Source organism: Tenrec ecaudatus (assembly GCF_050624435.1).
Source record: "Tenrec ecaudatus isolate mTenEca1 chromosome 2 unlocalized genomic scaffold, mTenEca1.hap1 SUPER_2_unloc_10, whole genome shotgun sequence".
Taxonomy (NCBI): domain Eukaryota; kingdom Metazoa; phylum Chordata; class Mammalia; order Afrosoricida; family Tenrecidae; genus Tenrec; species Tenrec ecaudatus.
In genome coordinates this window covers 1,221,530-1,233,026 of record NW_027457570.1, presented here as the reverse complement: position 1 = coordinate 1,233,026, position 11,497 = coordinate 1,221,530, and the positions used below count along the sequence as shown (strand labels likewise).

Genomic DNA, 11,497 nt, shown 5'->3' with positions numbered 1-11,497 from the left:
CGGAAAGAAAGAAAAAAAACAGAAAGAAAAATTAGTTTAGCACTGAAGCTACGGTTCAGGGAGAGGGGCATGTCTGAGCAGAGCACACAGGAGCAAGCAAAGAAGGAAGGAAAATGGAACATATTCTGGCCCACCAAACCACAAAGATGATATTCCTGCTCTGAACAGTCAATGTACAGAGAGAACCATAGGGCTAGCCCCACTATGAGACACAATATCCCTCACTGACCCCGAGCGCTAAGGGGCACAAGACTGGAGACACAATGCAGGAAGTGAGCCCAATCTGACCCCACCACACCAGGGAGAAACATGAAGGGCCTGCAGAGCAGTAAGGGGAGCAAAGCATTTAAGTCCCCGGGGAATACCAGAAATAGACTTTGGGGCCAGAGCATGGCACCCCATCAAAACTCAACCGGAAAACCCTCATAAAAAACAACAAATCAGACCTGGAACTATTTATAGGGTTTTCTTTTTTGTTGTTTGTTTGCTTGAGGGTTTTTTGTTTTGTTTTGTTTTGCTTTTTGCTGTTTGTTTTATTTTGGTTTTGTGCTTATTGTTGTTTTTGCATGTCTGTCTAGACGGATAAGATAGGCAGAATAAACAATCTGGTGGTGAAATGAACAGGAACAACTGTTTCAGGAGAGGGGACATAGAAGAGGGGGAGGTGGAAAAAGGAAGGGGTGTGTCAACAATCCTAAGGACAAAGGAACAAGTGATGTAAAATACACAGGGAGGAGGATGTAGGATGCCTGGTGGGGCTTGATCAAGAGCAATGTAGCTGAGAGGAATTACTGAAACCTGAAACCTGAAACCTGAAACATGATAGTGGGATGAGAGAAAAGTAAAAGGAAATAGAGGAAAAAACTAGGAGTCAAAGGATATTTCTAAAGGTCTAAATAGAGGCATGTATATATGTAAATATATTTATATACAATGATAGGGAAATAGATCTATGTATATATATTTAAATGTTAAGTATTAAGGTAGTAGATGGATATTGGGCCTCTACACAAGTACTCCCTCAATGCAAGAACACTTTGTAATGCTCACCTTCCCAACAAGATGGCTAAAGACACAATGGGTGCATAAGCAAATGTGGTGAAGAAAGCTGATGGTGTCTGACTATCAAAAGATAAAGCATCTGGGGTCTTAAAGGCTTGAAGATAAGTGGACACCTAATTGAGAAGCAACAAAACCTACATATAAAAAGTACACCCATCTCTGTGATCATGAGGTGTCGATGGGATCAGGGATCAGGCATCGAAGACCCAGAACAAAAAATTATATCAATATGAATGAGGCGGTGTGCAGAGTGGAGACCAAAAACCCATCTGTAGACAATTGGACATCCCCTCTCAGAAGGGTCACAAGGAAGAGACGAGCCAGTCATAATGCAGTATGGCATTGATGAAACATACAATTTTCCTCTAGTTCTTTAATGCTTCCTTCCCCCTCACTATCATGACCCCAATTCTACCTTACAAGTCGGCTAAACCAGAGCATGTACACTGCTACGGATAAGAGCTCACAACACAGGGAATCTGGGACAGATAACCCTCTTAGGACCAATAATGAGAGCAGTGACACCTGAAAAGGAAGGGGAAGTTGGGAGGAGAAATATGGAACCAATCACTATGATCAACATATAACCCACTCCAAGGGGGACAGACAACATAAAAGTGGATGAAGGAAGACAGCACTTGGTGTAGGTGACCAGATTTTAACATTGGTAAAGCGGGACACCAGCGGGACACCATTGATAAAACTCATATCCTGGTGAAATAGCCACATGGCAGCTGAAAACCATATAACCTAGCTTGTGCATTCTTTTCCAAAATCAGGACTTATTAATAATGCCGCGGGATGCGGAAACAATTGTTAAAAATCGGGACTGTCCCGCCAAAAGCAGGACGTCTGATTACGAGTGAAAAGAAAATGTTTTGAAAATGATGATGGCAACATATGTACAAATGTTCTTGACATAATATATCTATGCATTATGACAAGAGCTGTAAGAGTCCCCAATATAATGATTTAAAAAAAAGATTATGAGTGTACACACACCACAGTCCTATTCTGCCCACTTACCAACTGTTCTCATTAATTTCACATAGTTGGATACTGATAAAATAGAAAAAAAATTTATGAAACACAATGGCAAATTCCTTTTTAAAAATCCACATATAACCAGTTTTAGAAACACATATAGTAAAATCAGAATGGTACAAAAAAGATCAGCACAGACCCTGCCCAAAGATTACACTCAAATTGGTGAAGATTTTCGCATTTTTTGCTTCAGTAAAATATCAAAAGCTTCATTAAAAATCCATACTTAAAAGTCAGTTGAGACTACTACACTAAGATAATTTTAAATTGTCAAGTAAAATCAACCCACTTTAACCTAAGTAATAGCTTGGCTCAAATAAACAAAAAAAAAGGAAATCATTTGTATGTACTAGGCTTCTTTAAAAAATCACTTATATAAGGTCAAATGGTCAATAATTATTGTTTAGAAAAGATGAGAAGACATGGGGAAATGGAAAGTAGATTAATGAAAATGGGACAACCTGAACAGAAATGAATGCTATTGCATTGTGAAGAATGTAACTAATGTCAATTGACAACTTGTGTAGACATTATGGAAAGAGAATCTAAACTGCATCTAAGCCTTCACTGAAAATGCAATGAAATATCCTTTAAAAAATAAAATAGGTAAATAAATTTTTATTTCTAATTTTTATTACATTTCAGGTAATCAATTTCGTATGGGCAAAAGTATAAACAGTTCTCCAAAGAGGATGTGTGTAGCTAATAATCACATGAAAAGATGTTCACATCATGAATTTTGAAAATGCAAGTCAAATCACAGTAAGATACTATTTCATCCCAATTTGGATGATTATATAGGAACCCTGGTTGTACTGAGGGTTGACCGTAAGCCAGCTCTTGTATATTTCATGTCAAATTGGCATGTGAGGCCTAATAATTGCCAATGATGTGACCTAACAGAAGATTAGGTTGGTTGGTGTGAAATCCTTTTGTCCAGATGCAAATGAAAGGAAGTTTCCTTGGGGGTTAGCCTACTTCCTATAAAATGGGAATGCTTGCTTTTATTGCTGAGTCTGGATTCTGTTATCTGATATGTCAAATGATGGTTCTGTGGACTTGAGCCAATGACCTATCATATGCTTGCTGATCCTATTTAGTGGCCTGACATTTGACCTGTCAAACTTGGATTAATTCACGTATCCAGTAACAAATCTATTCTGTGATCTTCTTGCCTATTTTGGTTTCATCAGATACTAAAGCTACAGGAGACAGGTGAAATGTCAAGTCTAACATGTGACCCATGGACTTGGAACCAAACTGGACTCTCCACTTTTACAATTACATTAGTTCTATTTTCACATACACTTCTCTGTGTTCCTGTGTGTGCTCATGCACATATGTCACTGATTTTCCTTCTCTCCAGAAGTCAGCCTAACATAGCTGCTAACCTCAAGGTGGACAGTTCAAACCAAGTAACCATTTTACAGGGGTAAAATTAGGTGCTCTACTACTATGAAGATGTATTGTCTCAGAAAACCTACATACCGGGTCACTATGAGTCTGAATCAACTCAACAACATTGTTTTGAAATTGATTATAGGAGCCCTAGTTACCCAGTGTGGTATTTATATAATCATTTGTGAATTTGAGGATAAGAATGAAGGGGTGGAATCTAGTCGGTCAATTGGGTCATAGCCAATGAAGCCTCTCTGTGGGCATAGCCTTCTCCTGAGAATTTTGGGAAATCTGGTATCTCCTCCTTGGAGTCCCTGGGAAACATTGCTGCTGACAAGACACATGGAACTACACTAGTTTCCTGAGCTGAAGAAGCCACATGAATCTACTCTGATGCAATCAGACCTCTAAAGCCAGAGAAACCCTGTAGAGACCCCTGCCAGGGCTGAGATTTTAAACCTCATTGGATCCAAAGACTTTCTACCCACTACACTTGTTGTCATTGCATGTGTTTCTTGAGTCTAAAGAGGACTGTATAGATTATTATCAGACATATGGGCTAATATCAGACTTATGGGCTTGGGCTGGACTATTTTGGGATGCATTTTTAATGTACAATTACCCTTTATATAAAACTCTCTCTTATATACATATGAGTTTCAATGGATTTGTTTCTCTAGTCTACTCAGACTAATACACCCAGTGATTAAATGCTTGACTGCAAATCAAAAGGTTAGTATTCAAACCCATTAGCCATTTTACCAGAAAATTATGTGAAAGTCTATTTTGTAAAAATTTGGGATATCCTCTGGGGAAGTTCTATCCTGTCTAACAGGATTATTTAGAGCCAGAATTAACTCAAAGTTTTGAGGATAACTTTTATCAGAGAAATATAAAATATTGGCACATCTTTGGAGAAACTGAGAAAAAAATTGCCATTGCTGCTGTGGATGCAAAATGGTATAGCCACTGGAAAAACAGTTTCTCAAAAGGTTAATTATAGAATTATCTTATGAGTCATCAATTTCACTACCAGGTATATTTCAAAAGTCTTGAAAGCAGGCATTCAAAGAGATACTTGTACACCAATGTCATTGCAACATTATTCGTAATAGCCAAAGGGTGGAATTTATCCAAATGTGGATAAGTAAATGTGGTAGCGTTATAAAATAAGATATATTTCAGCCATAAAAAGAAATGAAGTTCTGATATATGCTACCACTTGAATAAACATTGAGAACAGTATGCTGACTGAAATAACTTGTAAGGAAATCATATGATCCCACTTATCCGAAGTATATAGAATAGGCAAATACAGGGAGATAAAAGGATAACAGTGGCCATCAGACATGCTTGTTTTTACTATTGTGGCTAGTGTGTTGCTTGATGTTAGAAGATATGCCATTGGTATTTCAAACACTGCCAGGTCACCCATGGTGAAGGTTTCAGCAGGTCTTCCAGACTAAGAACAGATTAGGAACAAAGAAAAGGAGCTTCGCTTCTGAAAATGTAGCCTCTGAAAATCGTATGAATACCAGTAGAATATTATCTGATATAGCACCAGAAGATGAACAACTCAGGTTGGAAGGCACTCCAAATTTCACTAGGCAAGAGCTGCCTCCACAAAGTAGAACTGGCCTTATTGATACAGATGGAACAAATGTGTTGTAACCTTCATTTAATGATGGGAAAGTACTCAAAATTAGGAGAAACCACTTCAAACATCCATTAAAAATTGGAATGTGGGATATCTGAAATACAAATATAGGAAATTTATAAGTCATCAGAAATGAACTGGAATGCATAAAAACTGGTAGGCTAGCCATTCGTGAGCTGAACTGACTGGTATTGACTTATTTGAATCAGATAATCAGGCGTCCTCAAACTACGGCCCGTGGGCCACATACGGTCCACCAAGGACATTTATGCCGCCTGCCAGGTGTTTTACCCCGTTTGTTTTTTACTTCAAAATAAGATATGTTCAATGTGCATAGAAATTTGTTCATAGTTTTTCTTTTAATTATAGTCCGGCCCTCCAATGTGTCTGAGGGACAGTGAACTGGTCCCCTCTTTAAAAAGTTTGATGACCACTGGCTCTGTAAGAAATTACAAATTCAAGAGGAATTATATCACATTGAGCATCAAAAAGAACATCTCATGGTCTCTATTGAAGTACAATATAGCCTGTGATAGGACAACATCTATATTTATACAAGGAAGACAACTTATACAAAGATAACAAATAGTACAACTATTATCAAAATTTAAACATCTACCACTAAAGCTAGTATTGAAGAAATTGAAGATTTTTACCAACTTCTGCAGTCTGAAATTAATCAAGCATACAGTTTAGATAGATTGGTCTGTATTGGTAACTGGAAAGAGACAAAAAGGAGGATAAGTAGTTGGAAGATATTCATCAGGAGGTGATAGAAACAAGAATAGCGACCACATGATAGAGTTTTGCAAGACCAATTCCTAATAATTGGAAATAACCTTTTCAATAACATCATTGATGACTCTTCATATGAACATCACCAAATGAAACACATTGAAACCAAGTAGAGTATATCTGCAGAAAATATCAAGGAGAAGTATACAATAGTATTACTCAGTACAAAGTGGAGATGATGGAAATTATGATATAAGGTTTTGTGTCAACTTGATTGGGCCAGCGTTCTCAGCCAGCGTTAGGCAGTTAAAGCTAATAATTTCACTTGATGAGATCTAATACAGTGCAATTAGATGCCACTAGTCAGTTCTGACTCATCTCAACCCTATGCCTAACAGGAAGAAGCACTTCTCAGATCTCAGGGATTCTCACAATTGTTCAATGATCCCTCTGTTCAGCCACTCTGTCAATCTCTTTCATCCAGGGTTTCTTTTACACCCCCCTCCACTTTACCAAGCATGATTACCCATGTCCAGAGAATAATCTCTCCTAATACAATGCCCCCAAATTTGTGAGAGAAAGTGTTATCTTTGCCTCTAAATAGCCTTCTGGCTGTACTTCTTTCAAGACATGCCTGTTTTGTCAGTCCATGGCAAAATACATCTTTGCCATGTTTCCTTTGATCATCCTTATTCAATGTCCAAATCACATGCAAAAGAGGAAATTGAAATATGGTGTGATAGCATTTTTGGGTTTGTTTGGGTTCTTTTGTTGTTGTTATTGTTATTGTTTTTTGCCAACACGGCATACATTAGAAGATGTAGGTAGTTTAACTTGTTGATCAGGTCCCAGCTTGATGACCTCTTTTGAAGATGTGACTGAGATAAATGATTCCTTGAGCCAAACCCCTTCCGCTCTCTCCCTGGTGATCAGACCTGAGCTAGCTGCACTGTCTCAACCATGTGCTACGCTACCTGTGGGCTGAGCCAAACTCTGGACCATGGTGGACCCAGTTGCTGTGTGGTACTGTTCCATGACCTAGCACTGCCCCACTTTGCTGTGTCTGCTGCCTGCGGGCCGACTCCACTCATCTTCCCACCACTCCAGATGCCACCCCACCCCACAGCCACTTGATCCCCCTACATCTACACCATGGTGCTTTGCTACTTGCTACCCTGCACTACTGGCCTCTGCTCCACCTCAACATCTCATCTTCCTACTGTTTGCTTCCTTGGCCTTGGGCAAGTGGCTGGTGGGAGCTGGAAGGACCTTCAGTATATTAACTGTTCCACAAAATTGAGTTGGACTGAGCTGTCTGTACTGCCACGTGGACCCATTTGCTGCTGTATTCCTTTTTTGCTATAAAAACCTGTATAATCATAAGTGGCCTAGTTTTGTTTCTATAGGAAATGCTGCCTAACACACATGATTTGGCTTAAGTATGACTTGGTCCTCAAAGTAATATCCTTGCTTTTGAACACTTTAAAGAGGTCTGTACAGGATATTTTCCTAATGTAATGTGTCAAGAACATTATACATGAAGTAAAAGGTCACTAAAAAGACAGGAAATAAAGATCAAAGAAGATGTCAGGAGAAACTCTGATGCTTACCCTTAATTGTAGAGTACTTTAAAAAACTGGGGAAAATATGTTGAAGTGAAAGGTTTGAGCAGAAAATTTCAAAGGGCAGCTCAAGAAGAGAGAGTTAAATATTATCATGAACTATCCAAAGACAAAGAGTTAGAAAACCGAAAAGTAAGAACATACCCAACATACTTAAACTGAAAGAACTCAAACCGTGAGTAGCAATACTGAAAGATTCTATGGGCATAATATTGAATGATAAGTAGGAAGCATCAAATGAAGATGACATAACACATAGAGTCACTATATTAGAAACAAACTTAACATTCCATCAGTTTAGGAGGTAGCATATGAGCAAGAACCAATGTTATTATAAGAAGAAGTTCAAGCTACATTGAAAGCATTTGTAAATAACAACATTCCAGCAATTGATGGAATACCAATCGAAATGTTTCAAATAGCACATGAAGTACTGGAAGCATTTACTCGTCTATGCCAGGGAAGTTTGAAGACAGATACTTGAATGACTGACTGGAAGAGATTCATATCTGTACACATTCCAAAGAATGGTGACCCAACAGAATGCTCAAAATAGTGAATAATATCATTGATATGAAATACTAGTAAAATTTTGCTGAAGATAATCAAAAAATGGTTGCAGCAATCCATTTACAGGGAGCTGCCAGATTTTCAGGCCAGATTCAGAACAAGACATGGAACAAAGGATGCCATTGCTGATGTCAGATGGATCTCAGCTGAAAGTAGAGAATATCAGAAAGATGTTTACTTGTGCTTTATTGACTATGTCAAAGCATTAGACTATGTGGATCTAAATAACCTATGGATAGTATTGAGAAGAATGGGATTTCCAGAATACCTCATTGTATTCATGCAGAACTTGTACATACATCAAGAGGCAGTTGTGCAAACAGAACAAGGGAATACTGCATGCATTGAGATCTGAAAAGGTCTGCATCAAGGTTGCATCCTCTTGCCATATTTATTCAATCTGTTTACTGAACAAATCATCAGAGAAGCTGGATTATATGAAGAAGAATGTGGCACCAGAATTGGAGGAAGGGTTAACAAACCATGATATGCAGATGATATAACCTTGCTTGCTGGAAGTAAGGAGGACTTAAGGTACTTGTTGATGAAGATAAAGGATTACAGCCTTCAGTGTGGATTACAACTCAATGTAAAGAAGACCAAGATCCACACAAAGGGACCAACAGGGAAAAATGATAAATGGAGAAACAATGGAAACTTTGAAGGATTTAATCTTGCATAGATGCACAATCAATGCTTACGGAAGCAGCAGACAAGAGATCAAGTGATACAATGGGTTGGGTATATTGGGTAAATATGCTGCAGAAGTCCTCTTTAGAATACTGAAAATTAGGATGTTACTCTAAGGACTAAGACATGCCTGACCTAAGGCATAGTATTTTCAATACCCTCATGTGCACATGAAACTGGGACATTAACTAAGGAAGACGAATGAACAGGAACATATGAATTGTGATGCTAGTGAAGAATATTGACATATCATGGACTACAAGGACAAACAAATCTGCCTTCGAATGAATATGGTCAGAGTGCTCGTTGGAGACAAGGATGGAACACACTTAGAGGAAAGTATTTTACATATTTTGGACATGTTGTCAGGAGAGACCAGTTCTTGGAGAAGGACATCATGTTTGGTAAAATGGAGGGGCAGTTAAAAATAAGAAAGCCCTCAATGATATGGATTAACATAGCAGTTGCAATAATGGGCTTGTCAACCATAGGAAAAATTGTGAGGATGCTGCAGGACCAAGCAGTGTTTAGTCTGCTGGTAATAGGGTTGCTCTGGGTTGGACCTGACTCAGTGGCACCTAATAAAAACATCAACAACAAAGATTTGTTAATGAAGTCTGATATTTATAACCTGGGAACTGCCTATTTCGAAGGATTCTATGGACAAAATACACACATGTTTGCCATTTGCTACACTGTGGCGGCTTAAATGTGGTTATGATGGTAGCAGGATCAATTGTGATGAATGGATTTCAACATAACATTCTGAGCCAGTTCAATTCTCAAAAATTAACCCTGAAAACTTTGTAAAGATGAGGAACATTATTTGACATAGTGTCAGGGATGAACCTTTCAAGTTGGAATGTCCACAAAATAAGATAGGAAGAATTGCAGAATTGACTTAATGATATGTATAGAGCAACACTTTCGAGACCCTTATTTTCTGATGGGGCATTATTCAAAATGAGAGGAAACAACTGCAAACATCCATTTATAATCAGAACACGGAACGTTACAAGTACAAATATAGCAAAATTGGAAGTTGTAAAAACAAATGAACACATAAAGATCAATATTCTCGCCATTAGTAGACTAAAGTTGACTGACAGTAGTTATTTTGAATTAGACAATCATATGGTTTACTATGTCTAAAGGAAAATTTCAAGAGAAATGACATTGTATTCATCATCATCATCATCATCATCATCATCAAAAAAACATTTCAAGACTTATCTTAAAGTACTATGCTGTTGTGGTAGGATAACATCAATACCCATATAAGGATGACAAGTTAATGCAACCATGATAAAAACTTATGCAGAAGCCACTAAAGCCAGTGTTGAAGAAATCCACCAACATCTGCAGATTGAACTTGTTCAAACATGAAATCAAGATCAATTGATATTTACTGGCGATTTGAAAATGAAAGTTGGAAACAACAAGGAAACATAAGTAGTAGGCAATGTGGATATAAAAGGAGCTGGGGAACACGTGGTAGAATTTTGTGAGACTGACAACTTCTTCATTGCAAATATCCTTTCAACAACATAAACAATGGCTATACATAAACAGTGGCTATACAACTGGACCTCACCAGATGGACTACACCAAAACCAAATGGACTATATCTGTGGGAAGAGACAATGGGAAAGATCAATATCATCATACAAAAGAAGAACAGGAACCTACTTTAAAACAGACCCTCAATTAATTGCACATACACAAGTTCAGGTTAAAGATAAAGAAAAGTAAAACAAGTCCACTAGAAATGAAATATGACCACAAGTATATTCCAAAAATCTAGACGCCATCTCTAGGGGAGATTAGATACACTTAATATTGTTTATTAAATACCTAGAAAAACTGTGGAATAACCTCAGGAATATCATATATGATGAAAAGAAAGTCATTAAAAATAAAGGAATTAAAAAAAGAAGACCATGGTAATGATGGTGATATCTAGAGATGTCAAAAGGGACTCCAAACAGGACTCTTGAAAATAGAGTAGATAAAGAAAAGTGGGAAAAAATGAAGTAAAAGAAATGATCAGAATAATTCAAAGGCAGCTAGAGGAAAAAAAAGTAAAATATTCAAATGAAATGTGCACAAACGTTGAATTAGTAAGCGAAAAAGAAAGAATACACTGAGTATATCTCAAACTGAAATAAATGCAGAAAATTCAAGCCTTGAGTTGAAATATTGAAAGAGTCTATGAGCAAAATATCAAATGATACTGGAATTATCAAAAAAATGATGGAAGGAATACACATAGTTTCTGTACTGAATTTTTTGGACATTTGTACATTTCGAGAGCTAGTGTAAGATTAAGAATTTCAATGTGTACTAAAGACATTAGCAAAAACAAGGCTTCAGGAATTGATAGCATGCTTATTGAAATCTCTCACCACCATCACCACCCTACCCAAAAAAAATGATGCAGTGCTGGGATTACTCACTAGACTGGATCAAGAAATTTGGAAGATCCACTGACAAGGCTAACTGACTTGAAAGCATCTATGTTTGTGCTCATTTCAAAGAATTGTGGAAATTATTGAACAATATAATTAATAATACATACAAGTAAAATACTAGATGTTAATTCAAAAGTAGTTATAACAGTAAATTATTAAGAAACTGGGAGAAATGCATGCTGCATTCATTAGAGGACATGAAATGAGAAATATTATAGATATCAGGTGATTCTTGACTGAAAGCAAAG

General features: G+C 37.4%; 1 pseudogene; it reads left to right on the top strand.

Annotated features, from left to right (window-relative positions):
* Positions 1-2,190: 2,190 nt before the first annotated feature.
* Positions 2,191-2,291, top strand: LOC142435834 (U6 spliceosomal RNA; annotated as a pseudogene).
* Positions 2,292-11,497: the final 9,206 nt, after the last annotated feature.